This window comes from Dendrobates tinctorius, unplaced genomic scaffold, assembly GCF_039654945.1.
Source record: "Dendrobates tinctorius isolate UK_male_01 unplaced genomic scaffold, ASM3965494v1 ptg000094l, whole genome shotgun sequence".
Lineage (NCBI taxonomy): Eukaryota > Metazoa > Chordata > Amphibia > Anura > Dendrobatidae > Dendrobates > Dendrobates tinctorius.
Genome location: NW_027361762.1, coordinates 14062767 through 14077824, shown reverse-complemented (window position 1 = coordinate 14077824; position 15058 = coordinate 14062767).

Sequence of the window (15058 nt, the reverse complement as noted above, 5' to 3'; positions counted from 1 at the left end):
AACAAAATCTCCCAGAAATAATTGTCCATGGTAATGTTTCCACCTGAATTGAATATTGGAACAGCAAGAGTTTTGACAATTTCAGACCCAAGATCCTTCTGTACTGGTGCACCAACCTCTTTGTCACAGTAGATTACGCCATTTATGCCATAATAATTTGCAGAATCACACATCCAGAAGTTTTTGATTCCATAATTGTCTGGCTTGCAGGGCATGCATTGTATGAACTTGCAGCGTCCTCTGAACGGTACAAGTTGCTCATCTACTGTAACATTAGTACTAGGATTGTAAAGTTTGGTGCAATTTTTGATAAATATGTTCCAGATATAACTGATAGGGGCTAATTTGTCTGTTTCAAACCTCAATGCACGTGTTCGCTTATCATCAAATCGAATGTGTCTTCTAATTTCCTCATATCTGTCCACTGACATTGTCGCCTTATAGTGTGTATCAGAAAGTGGGTCCAGAAATAATTCTCGTATTGGAACATCATACGATTTTTGACTCCCTGCCAGCAGTAAAAGTCCAAAAGTCCAATCCAGAGAAACTGAAACTGAATCAGACTTCCTCTCAACATCTTATCTTATCTCAGGTCCTTCACAATTAGCGCACAGTGTATACTGTCCTCTTTACTCTCTACACAGTTCATTACTGTGTTCCGAAGGACCTGAGATGATGTCATGGCCTTATCTCTCCCTCCAAAAATCACATGACATCCTCTTATCCACACCCTGGCCCCTCCACCGGCATTACTGAGTACAAATAAAGTAACTTGAGACACAAACACTACTGAGAACATGATAAAAAATACATGGGGGCCTAAAAGGCCCCCAATCCGTGCAGATGTGGTTTTCACCAAAAAAGCATTGTTACACCGAAATGCCTATGAAAAAAATTATATGAACAACTGGATATTACCAACAACGACATACTTGAGGATTACCTGGAGTTTCAAAATTCTAGCTTAAGTAATTTTGCAGATAATAGCAAAAAAGTAAGCATGGGGGCCTAAAAGGCCCCCAATATGCATGCTAGTGTTAATACACCTTGCACAGCTGGACGCTCCTCATACAGTACCATCTCTCTGCTGGTATTTTTGGCACATTTTCCCAAACATGAGGAAGTATGGTGGAAGAGTCCGCAAATGTGGCCAGGGGGGCGCAGCTGGTACTGATGGTGGTGCATCGGCTGGTTCTTGCAAAAGCACAATAGCAGCTAAGGCAGGAGGTGTTGAGCCTGCGTCATCCTCTGGCCCAAGAAGGCCTGTAAGGTTGCCTTTTCTTGGAGTCGGAAAACCGCTTTTAAAACCGGAGCATCAGGAACAGGTTTTGGCGTACATTGCCGAAACAGCCACCAGCTCTATTGCCTCGTCTTCTGAACGGTCGAAAACTGCAAGCATGAGTCGCCAGTGCAGGGTTCTGGTCATAAAAAACCCCTTTCCTTGTGTCCTTCACCCCCACCAAAAGTTACGGATGCGGTAGCCCACACCTCAGATTACTCTATGGAGCTCTTTTCACATAACCATGCCTGGGTTATCCAGTCAAATCCAGAATTCCCCAATCCAAGATGAATCTTACATGGAGTGCACTGATGCACAGCCACTGCTAGATGATTCTGCTGGTACATTGACCCACAGCACTACATTGCCCTCGCAGTCTATTGAGCCAGAATCTGACCCAGATGAAACCCAGGTGCCCCTTCCTGCATACCATACCACCTTACACGGTGACACAGAGGAAAGTAAAGAGGAAGGTGCAGATGACTTTGAAGAGGAGGTGATGGATGACCCAGTTCTAGACCCGGATTGGCATCCATTGGGGAGGAGGGTGGCGCTGGCAATAGTTCAGATAAGGAGAAGGATCCGCAGCAGGCATTGACAATGCAGTAGTGGTTATCTAGCAGGCCCGTAGCTGTCCTAAAACGTGGAACAAAAACTAAAAGAGTTGCAGGACAGATTGACCAGACGGTCAACTTAGCACAGCGTGCAAGGCCAGAAAATGTTTACCATAGTAGGAAGAGTGCAGTGTGGCACTTCCTTGTTCAAAATCCTACTGACGAAGCAAATGTTACCTGTAAGAAGTGAGGAAGGACCTTTAGCTGAGGTAAACAACTCAGAAATTTGAATACCAGTTGCATGCTTAGACATTTAATCAACATGCACTTGCAAGTGTGGACGGACTACAAAACCTCAGGTAGCACATGTGCACCTGCTCCGACTGAAGGTAGCCAACAACGCTCCATCGCTACCCTCACTGTAAGACCACCGCCACCATTAGCACACCACCAGCACTAAATGTGGAGGTGTTGTCGCAAGGCCAAAGCACTCAGGGAATCACAATGGTTTTGCAACACAACACTGAATCTAGGCCATCACCAACCCCCTCTCACTCCGTCCGGTCCACCGCTACTTCCCCCATATGCAGCTCTCCAGTCCAGATCACCCTACCAGACACTCTGAGTAGGACAAGAAAGTACTCATCCTCTCATCCGCGTACACTGTGTTTGAACGCCTACATTGCCAAACTAATCTCATTAGAGATGATGCCCTACCGTTTGGTTGAAAGCGAAGCTTTCCGTGACCTCCTGGCCTACGCTGCCCCACTCTATGACCTACCCAGTCGTCACTTCTTTTCTCGAAAAGCCATCCCTGCCCTCCACTGGCATGTGAAAGACCGCATTGTCCATGCACTAAAACAGTCAGTGAGTGGAAAGGTCCACCTCACAATGGATGCATGGACCAGTAGGCATGGCCAGGGCCGTTACGTGTCCTTCACTGCGGGCTGGGTTAATGTGGTGGATGCAGGCTCCATTGGGGACAGCGGCGGTGGAACAGTGCTGCCTAGCCCACGGTATAGGAGACAGTTGGCTGTAGGCTTTCACTCCTCCTCCTCGTCTATCAGCAAAAGCTCGTCCACAGAGCGCAGTCGCACGAGCACTACATCCGCAGCTGGCAGTGTTGGACACTCGGTGTCCCACTATCGAAAAGCTAGTGGTAAGCATCAGCAGGCTGTGTTAAAGATGATGTCTTTGGGCAACAACAGACACACCGCAGAGGTACTGGCTGACTACTTGCAGCGACAAACAGAGTCGGGCAGTCTACATCTTGAGGCTGGCAAGGTAGTCAGTGATAACGGCCGTAATTTTGTGGCAGCCATAGCCCGTGCAAAACTCACACACATACCTTCCCTGGCTCACACTTTGAACCTGGTGGTGCAGTGCTTCCTTAATAATTATCCGGAATTAACATCCCTGCTCCATAAGGTGCGAAGACTGTGCTCGCACATCCGTCGCTCGGCCGTACACTCCAGTCATATGCAGAAGCTGCAGCGATTGCTCCACCTCCCCAAGCACCGCCTAATCATAGACGTTGCAACAAGGTGGAACTTCACCCTGCACATGGTTGAGAGGCTGTGCGAACAGATGCAGGCTGTAATGCATTTGTGGGAGGATACACGGGCAGGCAGTTTGAGAGAAGACATAGAATTGTCAGGTGTGCAGTGGTCAAAGCTGAAAGACCTCTGTAAAGTCCTTCAGTGTTTTGAGGAATGCACATGGCTGGTAAGCGCAGACGATGCCATCATAAGCATGAGCATCCCACTTATGCGTCTGCTCATGCAAAGTTTGACGCACACTAAGGATCAGGCGGAGGAGGGAAGCCTTGATGACAGTCAGCCATTGTCTGGTTAGGGAACTGCCCTGGTCGAGGTGGAGGAAGAAGAGGAAGAGGAGGAGGATGAGGGAGATGATTATTTTGGGCAGGAGGATGTGTCTGAGGGGGCAAGAGAAAATGTTGGCGTTCCAAGGTCAGGGCAGTGTTTGTGCGTGACTGGAGGGATGTGGATTTGCCAGAAACTGCTTCTCCACCCACCACGGGCAGTGCATCATTGACACCTGGAACATTGGCCCACATGTGCGATTATGCCTTGTGGATCCTAAAAAAGGACCCCTGCATTGCCAAAATGATGAGGGTGACGACTACTGGCTGGCCAGCATCCTCGATCCACGCTACAAAGGCAAGTTACACAACATCATGCCACAGGAGAACCTAGAGATAATATTGGCAAACAAACAAGCAACTCTGGTAAACCGTTTGTTTGAGGCTTTCCCAGCACACAGCAGCGGTGCTAGTTCTCCCACGAACCGTAGTGGGCACAATGGAAGAGGTGTTCGTGGTGTACACAGCAGAAGTGGCATCGGAGACAGGGGTTTAATGACCATGTTGTGGAATGATTTCTCAAGTACCGCTCACACGACTGCTAATACTGCATCGATTAAAATTGACAGGAGGCAGCAGTTGTCAACTATGGTTACAAACTACTTTTCCTCCAATATCGATGTTCTCCCTCACAGGGCATTCCCCTTTGACTATTTGGCCTCTAAACTGGACACCTGGCCTGAATTGGCACAATATGCCTTACAGGAGCTCGCTTGCCCTGCTGTTAGTGTGTTATCTGAAAGAGTCTTCACTGCTGCTGGATCATTCCGGACAGAAAAAAGGACCCGTCTGTCGACCCAAAATGTGGATGATCTAACCTTCATTAAAATGAACCATGCATGGGTTTCAAAGGATTTTGTACCACCTTCCCCTGATGACCCATAGGTTACCAGAAAAGTGCCTCGTTTTTTCCCTCCTCTTCCTCGGACTTGCCCAATTACGCCCTTTGCAGCAGTTGAATGTCCAGCCAACACATCTACATATGCCAATTTTTAAACCTCCATAACTGGGCTGCCCACCCCTTCCCCAACGGCTGGGTTCAAGACCTGGCGCTCCCGGGCAAGTGCCGTTGCTCTGAACAGGTGGATGGGCCCACTGATGGCTGACGGCACTGGCACAGGGCCCCTCATAGTACAATACAGTGTCTCAGATGGTGGGAGGGCCCACTCGCCATCAGACACACCAGCGTACTTTGAGGGGCCCTGTGCCAGTACCGTTGACCACGATTGTGCCCCCTCTGCGTGGTCATGGCCACAGCACTTGAAAGTTGCAATACTTACCTCTCCCTGCTCCACTGCTGTGTAGTCTGGGCAGTTAAATCCTTCACAGGGATGGTAACTAGAAATCTGGTGTATTGATCAATGATGGTTAAGATGTAGCTATGGCCTGTCCTGCTGGCCTCTACCTTCAGATGATCAATGGCTACCATTTGAAATGGACTTCAACTTACAAGCGGATGCAGTGGTGGTTTATGATCACCTTTCACAGTTGTGATAGTCACAGACGTGTGACATTCCTGCCACCATTTTTCAATGTCTCCTCTCATGCCATTCCAATAGAATCGCGTACGGCCTGTGGCTTCTGTCTTTTGCACTCCATAATGACCAGACACATCATGATAGGCGTTGAGGACCATGGGTACATCTCTCCCTGTGATCACAATTTGATGGAGACGAGTAACGGTGATGTGATCCACGCTACTGCGATAAAGCAATCCATTCTTTGCAAAGAACCTTTTTCGCTTTCTCCACAGACACAGTAATTGAGGGTCTGCATCGCCTCTGCAACATATACCAGGAGGTTTTCCCGCGATGAGTAATTCCAAAATTTCTGCTAACACTCGACTTTGCGTCTGTACTTGTTTCCATGTAGTTTCCAGTAGCGGAGATTCTTGACTGGCTTACTGAGATTGAAATATATACGAACATTTAAAAGTACCACAACACTGTATACTGATGTACGCTATGAATACCTTTCCCTTTTTCTACTTTTTAAATTCTGGTGTAATACATTGTGAGCCTGTGAGTGTCTGTGTCTGACTCCGGAAGTATAGACGGAAATTTAACCCTAGACTGGACACACCTGGTATATGCTGATACAGTACCTTGTTTCAAAAATTTGTATTAAGGTATCATCTGTAGGATAACCAACTGTGGGGGGGGGGACCCTCTTCTTGCCGCAGACAAACACGAGACTGAGACAGAGTTTGTATTGAACAGGTCCGTTTTTAGTGCCCATCCTTCTGTCGACAACAGCAGTTCACCACAGCCGTTTCACATTTCTTTGTACACAGGCCCCGGTACCTTCACTTCCTTTGTAACTATAATCGTGGCATCCTCTGTGACTCGTCCACTGTGGCTGGCCTAGGCCCAACCACCACAGCGCTGCACCAGTCTGAGCACACCGTCTGTATGATAGCCCCAGGCCGTCTTCGTCTGCTGCTACCATCCTCTGGGCCACACCCCCGTGACCGCCTCAACTGTCAGTCCTCTCTGGAGCCTTTCCTCTGTCTCTATTTCCTCAGCAGAACTTCCTCTTTACTGTGCTCCCTTCGCTGACTGACTCTTACAGAACCTTCCCTCAGCCTTTTATACTTCCAGTTTGGGTAACTCCGCCCACCATCACCTAACCGTTTCTCTGAAAAATGGCAGTTATTCAGTCCCACTCCTGCACTGCCCTCCAATGGGCAAGCTAAAACACTGCACCCTTTCTCTTTATCTTTGCGTTTTCACACCTACACTGCGTTACACCTCTGCTTCTCACTACAGGCTGGATTGTCTGTCAGTCCACCTTACCTACATCATCCATAGTGAGTGAGCGTATGTGGGTTACGCCTTCTATATATACGGTGAATCGGAGAAACCAATTTTTATACTATACTCGATACAGCTTGTATCTTGTTATACAGTACCTTTGTTCGACATTTATCATTACGGTCAAATCCATACTGTGTAAGCGTCTGAGAGTGACTACAGGACTATTTATACGGAGATTTCAATTGTACCCTAAAAAATATATACTTGCTATCTTGTTAGCCAGGAACTTTTTTACAACATTTTTTATTATGGTCAAAATCAAACTGAGTGAGCGTCTGAGGCTGACTACGGAAATATATACCGATATTTTCAATTTGGCCAACACTGTATACAGCAGAACGCTTCTGATACAGTAACCTTTTTAGCTATTTAGATTCTGGTGTAATCCATAATAAGCCTGTAAACGTCTGTCTGTTACTCCGGCAATATATTTGGAACTTTAAGATTACCCCAACTCTGTATACAGCTGTACGCTAGTGTTACATAACCCATTTACAGCTTTTCATATTCTTGTGTAATCCATACTGGGCCTTAGAGCGTTTGTGTCTGCCTCCTGAAATGCATATGGAGAATCAAAATGCTTACACTATACTATATATACCTTGTATCTGGTGATACTGTTCCTCTTTTTCAACTTGTTATTTTATTGGGTAATCCATACTGAGCCTGTGAGCGTCTGTGTATGCCTCCTGAAATATATATGGAGATTTACTGTTATCCATATACTGTATAGAGCTGTATGCTTCTGATACAGTACGATATATCTGCTGGTATTTTGGGTCCATTTTAAAAAACATGAGGAAGTATGGTGGAAGAGGACACAGATGTGGGCGTGGAGGGCCACCTGGTACTGATGGTGGTGGTGGTGCATCTGCTGGTAGAGCAAAAAACACTATAGCAGCTAAGGCAGGAGGTGTTGAGCCAGCATCATGGTGTAGCTCTGGAAGGCCTGTAAGGCTTCCTTTTCTGGGAGTAGGTAGACTGCTTTTAAAGCCGGAGCATCAGGAACTGTTTTTGGCTTACATTGCTGAAACAGCCTCCAGCTCTATCGCATCCTCTTCTGACGTTGTAAAAAATGCAAGCACTGAGTCGTAACTGCAGGCTTCTGGTCAGGAGCAACCCCTTTCCTTGTGTCCTTCACCCACACCAAAAGTGAAGGATGTGGAAGCACACACCTCAGATTACTCCATGGAGCTCTTTTCACATACTATGCCTGGGTTAACTAAAAATAGGGCCCATCATGTACTGGAGCAATGTAAATGGGGCAGATCAGACACTGGAGCAGCATCTAAGGGGCACATTATACACTGGAGCATAACAAATGTGGGCCATTATATATGGAGCATTATTATAGCCCATCATACATTGGAGCATCATCCATGAGGCCCATCATGTACTGGAGCAATGTAAATGGGGCAGATCAGACACTGGAGAAGCATCTAAGGGGCACATTATACACTGGAGCATAACAAATGTGGCCCATTATATATGGAGCATTATTAGAGCCCATCATACACTGGAGCATCATCCATGAGGCCCATTGTGTACTGGAGCAATGTAGATGGGGCAGATCAGACACTGGAGCAGCATCTAAGGGGCACATTATTCACTGGAGCAATACAAATGGGGCCCATTATATATGGAGCATTATGTGGAGCTCATCATATACTGTATGGAACATTATATGTGACTAATTATTTGGTATGGAGAAATATATGGGGCTCATTATTTTGTATGGCGCATGGTGGCCATAACACTGTATGGAGTAATATACTGTCCTTTTTTTGAGCTATTGTACAATTTTTAAAATAGATCAGTCATGTAAGCAGTGAAGTATGTGTCATTGTACTATACCTATATTTCTGTGGCGTATCGGAGCATCATGAGTTGTGGTATGTGTTAAAGGGTCACACTGACACTCTTTGGCCCAGGGCACACGAAAACCTGGAGCCAGCCCAACCCCCCACAACTTTAGCCAAATAACCCCCAGTTTTCAATGCGTAACTATTCTTAGGAAGTAAATTAAGGTTGACAAGCTTCAATTATAAGAATTGATGCTTTTGGCATTGAAATGGGCACTGTAGGTGTGTTTACTGTCTTCCACTCCCTGCCGACTTTGCTTCCCCATTGACTTGCATTGGGTTTCGTGTTTCAGTCGTCCTACGACTTTTCCATATAGTCGGCCGATTTCGTTCGACCCGACTTTTGCGAAAGTAGGGTTTCATGAAACCTGACTCGACCCGAAAAAAGGCAAAGTCTCTCATCTCTAGTGATGGATAAGTAACTGGAAGTATTATCCGCTGTCCAACCAACAACCTTTTCACACTGCTCTGGCTTCAATAGTGCTGTCTTGCTGCAGTCCCCTAGGACTTACGACACTAAGGTCCAGCAAGAAGATGTGGGTGTTTTTGGTGGCCCAATTTCAGCTTACCCACAGCCTCGGCATGCACCATCACCATCACGTCCACTTCCCCGTCCCTTGCCACGCGCCTTGCCTATTGTATATAGACTAGAATACTATACACGTTCACTACAAATGGCTGAATTGGGAGCAACCTTGTATGTGATACGTGCCCAAACATGGAGAATGCAGATACGATGCCTGGCACGGAGATACCACACTCCCAAATACAGTATGCAGCCTGTTTTTTTTAAATGCAAAATAGTGCTGTATATAACTAGAGTGACAGACAGGAAAACACTGGAATGCCATCCTAAAATCTCCAAACTTGGACCACGCAGATATATGAGGCCTGGCAAGGAGATACCACACTGCCAAATATGTGACCTGTTAATTTTTTAAGGCCGGAGTCACACTACAGCGAGATACGGCCGAGTCTCGCAGGTTAAAACCAAGCTCTGGCGCCGGCACTCCGGAGCGGAGCGTGCAGCTCCATGTATTGCTGTGCGGCTGCACGCTCTGCTCCGGAGTGCCGGCGCCAGAGCTTGGTTTTAACCTGCGAGACTCGGCCGTATCTTGCTGTGTGTGATCCCGGCCTAAATGCAAAATAGTGCTGTATATAACTAGAGTGACAGACAGCAAACAAAATGAAGTTTAGGCCTAAAATGCCCAAATTTTTAGCACACGGATGTATGAGGCGTGTCACAGATATACCACACTGTAAAATATGAGGCCTGTTTTTTTTTTAATGCAAAATAGTGCTGTATATAACTAGAGTGACAGACAGGAAAACACTGGAATACCGGCCTAAAATGGCCAAACATGGACCACGCAGATATGAGGCCTGGCATGGAGACACCACACTGCCAAATATGTGGCCTGCGTTTTTAAAGAATGCTAAATAGTGCTGTATATAGCTAGAGTAACAGACAGGAAAACACTAAAATACCCCGCCTAAAATGGCCAAACATGGACCACGCAGATATATGAGGCCTGGCACGGAGATACCACACTGCCAAATATGTGAACTGTTTTTCTTTAAATCAAAATTGTGCTGTATATAACTAGAGTGACAGACAGCAAAAAAAATGGAATTTAGGTGGGGATGAGCGAGCATATTCGTGGGTATTTAGTACTCAGCGAGTAATGCGGTACTCACGGTACTCAAAACATAGCGAGTATTTCACTACTCGCCTCGCTATTTGGTTCTCCCGCCCAGCAGTTGCCAATCACAGTAATGCCGCACCCTTCTTGGTTGTGGGCGGCATTACTATGATTGGTTGGCCGCCCAGCGTCCTACGAGTCATCAATCATAGCCTGGCACTAAGCCCTGCCTGCCGCCGCCATTTTATGCACATTGCATGCAGAACACAGCTAGTGTAGGGAGAGTGTGAGCAGCTGCTAGGGAGAGTTGTGTTTTTTGGTTCAAATCAGCCAGAAATCCTCTGTGAAACCCAAAAGCTCTTTTCAGAGCTGAAAGTATAAGGTCAGGGTGGGACTGAGTATTGACCGTTTTCCCAGCTTTTTTTAGGTCACATTTACCCCTGCAGGGCAGGTTTTTTGTGCTGCTGCTGTGCTGCATTCACAGCGAATAGCATGCACGGTACTGCACAACTGACACGCAGCCAGCACCGCTGTCTTGTGTGGTGTCTGAGGTGCCTATTCTTGCCTTAAACCTCAGTGCAGTTTTTTTGTGCTGCTGCCGTGCTGTGTTCACAGAGAATAGCACGCACAGAACTGCACAACTGACACACAGCCAGCATCGCTGTCTTGTGCGGTGACTTGGGGTGTGTAATCTCGCCTTAAACCTCAGGGCAATTTTATAGTGGCAGCACTGCTTTCTTGTGGGGTTACTGGGGTGCGTAATCTCACCTTAAACATCAGGGCAATTTTTTTCTGCTGCTGCGGTACTATTTGTAAAACACAAAGCAGTACTAGGCTGTAGTGCTACCTTCCACAAAGCACTAACTGCTCCTTGCTACCCAATTTCTGCATCTGAATATCTGCAACTATGGCAGAAAATCCAAAATTCCTAAAAAGGCTGTTGTGAAGGGACAGGGACGTGGACGTAGGGTTATTGGTGCCCAACAAGGCACAGAGTCTGGGAGATTGAAGAAGGTTGATGCTGCATCTAGTTTCCTGGCGAAATTTCCAGGTCTGGAACAAAAATGGGCCTGGAGCCTAGAAGAACAAGAGCAGATACTGTCTTGGATGACTGATAAGGACTCCACAAAATGTTCAAGCAGCACCCAATCGTCCATTGCAAAACAATCTACTGTCCATACAGATAACGCTTGGTCATCCTATTCTCAACCTGTTCCTAGTTCATCACCCGGTCAGGAGTCACAGGAAACATTTGACCCCAACCTTGCTCACTCCGAGGATCTGTTTGGTCCATTTTCTTTCGATGCCTCTCACCGCGTGACATTGAAGAGGAACGTGAGAGGGTATCGTCTGTTGAAGATGGCCAAATATTTGAAACCCCAAGTCCAGAAGAAAGCCACTTTCATCCACGTGATATACCGGGTGAAGAGGTGGAGGCTGATGGTGATGAAACACAGTTGCCATCTGTCCAGTCGCCAATATCATCACGGAAGGAGGATGACATGGATGATGAGATGGTCGATGATGAGACCACCGATCTGACCTGGGCCGTTGGCACGCATAGCCAGCACAGCAGCACAGAGGATGAAGGTGGATACATAGCACCAACAAAGGCACCAAGGGTTACTGGTTTGAGCAGAGTGCGAAGTGTGTCAACTGTTGCCAAGAGCAATCCCTCTGTGCCCCAAGTCAAGGCAAGGGTGCGTTCAGCCGCTGTCTGGAAATTTTTTTCCGATAGTCCTTCTGAACCAAATGTTGTCATCTGTAGCATCTGCCAAAGGAAGCTGAGCAGAGGCCAGGGCAAAGGCAACCAAGCACCACCAGTATGCAGAAACACATGGCAGCCAAGCACCCTAGTCGGTAGGCTAAACAACAGGGTACCAAATCAGTGTCTGCAACTGCTGGTCAAGCCACTGCCATGTCGCCTGTGATACGGCCTCACCAATCTGCTGGGCAGGAAGCAGGTGATCATCATACCTCTTGCTCACATGCTGCGGTTGCACAGACACAGGCCACAACAAGCTCATCCACTTTTTTGTCCCAGGAAAGCGTCCAATTGTCTGTGCCCCAGATATATGAAAGGAGGCATAAATACCAAGCCACGCACCCACAAGCAAAAATACTGAATGCGCACATTGCCAAGTTGCTAGCCGTGGAGATGTTGCCATATAGACTTGTGGGGACACAGTCTTTCCGTGATCTTTTGGCTGTGGCTGCCCCACGATACTCGGTTCCCAGCCGGCACTATTTTTCCCGGTGTGCCGTCCCTGCGTTACACCAGCACGTCTTAAACAATCTAAAGCGTGCTCTCACTAACACCCTAACTGGGAAGGTCCATCTTACAACAGACACGTGGACAAGTACTTGTGGCCAGGGATGATACATCTCTGTCACGGCACACTGGCTGAACCTGGTGGAGGCTGGGACAATGTCTCAAACTGGTCCATCAACACATATCTTACCCACGCCACGAATAGCGGTCCCAACCTCAATCAGGGTTTCCGCCTCATCATATACGTCCAGTCTCCCCTCTTCCTCCTCCTCCTCCGCCTCATCATCCTATGCTGAATTGGGAGCTGTGCAGCAGCACATCGGCAAAGCGGCAAAACGCTTTGCTGAAGCTGATCGGCTTAGGTGACACACCACACACTGCAGCAGAGCTTTGGCAAGGAATAAAACAACAGACCGATCAGTGGCTCTCCCCACTGCAACTCCAACCTGGTCTGGTTGTCTGCGACAATGGGTGTAACCTGGTGGCGGCTTTAAAGCTCGGGAAACTGGTACACGTGCCATGCATGGCTCACATGCTGAACCTGGTGGTGCAGAAATTTATAAAAACATACCTTGACTTGCCGTACCTACTTGAGAAGGTGGACCGTATTTGCGCCCATTTCCGCCATTCCTCAACCGCTGTTGCCGGTCTTGCAGCGCTTCAAAAGTAATTTAATTTGCCAAACCACAAACTCATTTGCGACCTGCCTACACGGTGGAACTCAACATATCATATGTTGGCAAGGGTAAGTGAGCAGCAGAGGGCACTTTCTGAATACCAGCTTAAACATGCCCATCACACTGAGACTCAGCCAAGACACATAACAACTGTCGAGTGGGTGTGGAACTTTGAGTACTGCACCAAGCTTGTGAGCAGAGATCGGGCTATTATCAGCGTAACCATCCCTATGCTATGTCTGCTGAAAAAAATTGCTGCAGAATCAAAAAATGGAATCTTTGCGTGCCCAGCAGCTGGGTATGGAGCAAGATTTCACAATGGGTGATCCTACACAGCCAGGCAATATCATCAGGTAACACTGGGGGATGAAGAGGATGATGAAAATGAGGACGGAGAGGACTTCTTTTTCAGTGGTACTGAGGGGACACGTCATGCTACAGAGGGGAATCCAAACCCCAGCTTCATGTCTGTCCAGCATGGGTGGGCTGAAGAGGAGGAGGTGGAGGAGGAGAGTCAGTGTGAGGAGAGGATGGGTATTGTTCCTCCTTCAGGGGTCACAGAAAATTTGCCTCTTTGCAGCTTGGCACACATGGCACACTTCATCTTCAATAAACCGGCTCATCACCAAGGACTAGCTGGAACAGTAGCATTGTCAAGGAGGGAGAAGTTGAACAAGATGGTCAAAGACTATCTAAGTGACCATACCTGCGTCCTTCCTGACGCTTCTGTACCATTTAATTACTGGGTGTCCAAGCTGCATAGTTGGCCTGACCTCTCTTTCTATGCCTTGGAGGTGCTGGCCTGCCCTGCTGCTAGTGTGATGTCAGAGCGTGTTTTCAGTGCCGCTGGGGTAATCAACACAGATACACGCACACGGTTGACTACAGAGAATGCAGACAGGCTGACTCTGATAAAATTTAACAAGGACTGGATTTCGCAACAGTATTGAAGCCCTCCAGATGACAGTATTCCAACCTAAAGTCACCCAACACGTTTTTTTTTTTTAAATTGGTGATCACATCCATCCCATTCCCTTCCCATACAAGCCCCTTTTCTTCTTCTTACACATGTTTTCAAAACCTGCTTCTGACACATGTACCTCATGGTCAATAAGCTAAAAACAATGTTACGTTAATTAATATTTCCCATCAGAGGCACTTGTGATGAGAGTGAGACCCTTCTTCCTTCATCAACCATGCCCCTTGGGCTAATTTTTGAAGACACTATTGCTATGCCTGGACACTGGGCACGGCCACCTCTATGGTAGTAGTCCTGGCTTTATCATAATGGTTTGGCCTTTCAGATCTGCCTTGCTTCCTTCTTCAACCATGATACAGCCCCTAGGGCTAATGTTTTGAAGACACTAAATCTATGCCTACACATTGGGCTATGGCACAGCAAGGACAGAAGTCCAAGCTTTATAATTGTGAATCCCTTGTGATGATGATGATGGGTGGTTTCTTCCTGCTTTAACCATAACACAGCCCCTACCCCTAGGGCAGATTCTTCTCCTTACACCACTTACACACTTAGCTGTCAGTAGATTGCCTCCATTATCACTCGCTCTTACGGTACTTCTGATATATCACTGACTGGCACTGCATACGTGGCGTCCGAGTCCCGCTCTTCCGGCAAAAAAACAAAGGACTTAAAATAGTGTTTGTATATTCTAGTGAAGCAGTGGTGTAAAAACAATCACGCAGCCCCTGACCAGGTGCCCCCATGTTATATACATTTGTTCATAGCATACATTTTTTAACATTTACACATTTTTTAGCATTTTCCTCAGTCCCCAGACCGCTTTCAAGGGTCCAGCAGACAATTACTCGCATTTTCGTACCGAATATCCGAGTATTAGGGTATACTCAGTACGAGTATAGCGAGTCCGAATACTTCAGTACTCGCTCATCCCTATATTTAGGCCTTAAATGCCCAATTTTTTAGCACACAGATGTATGAGGCATGTCACAGATATACAACACTGTAAAATATGTGGCCTGTACGTATTTTTTTTGAGGGGGTTCAGCAAAATGGTGTCATGAAATTGTGTAAGACACTCACAAAAATTTCTA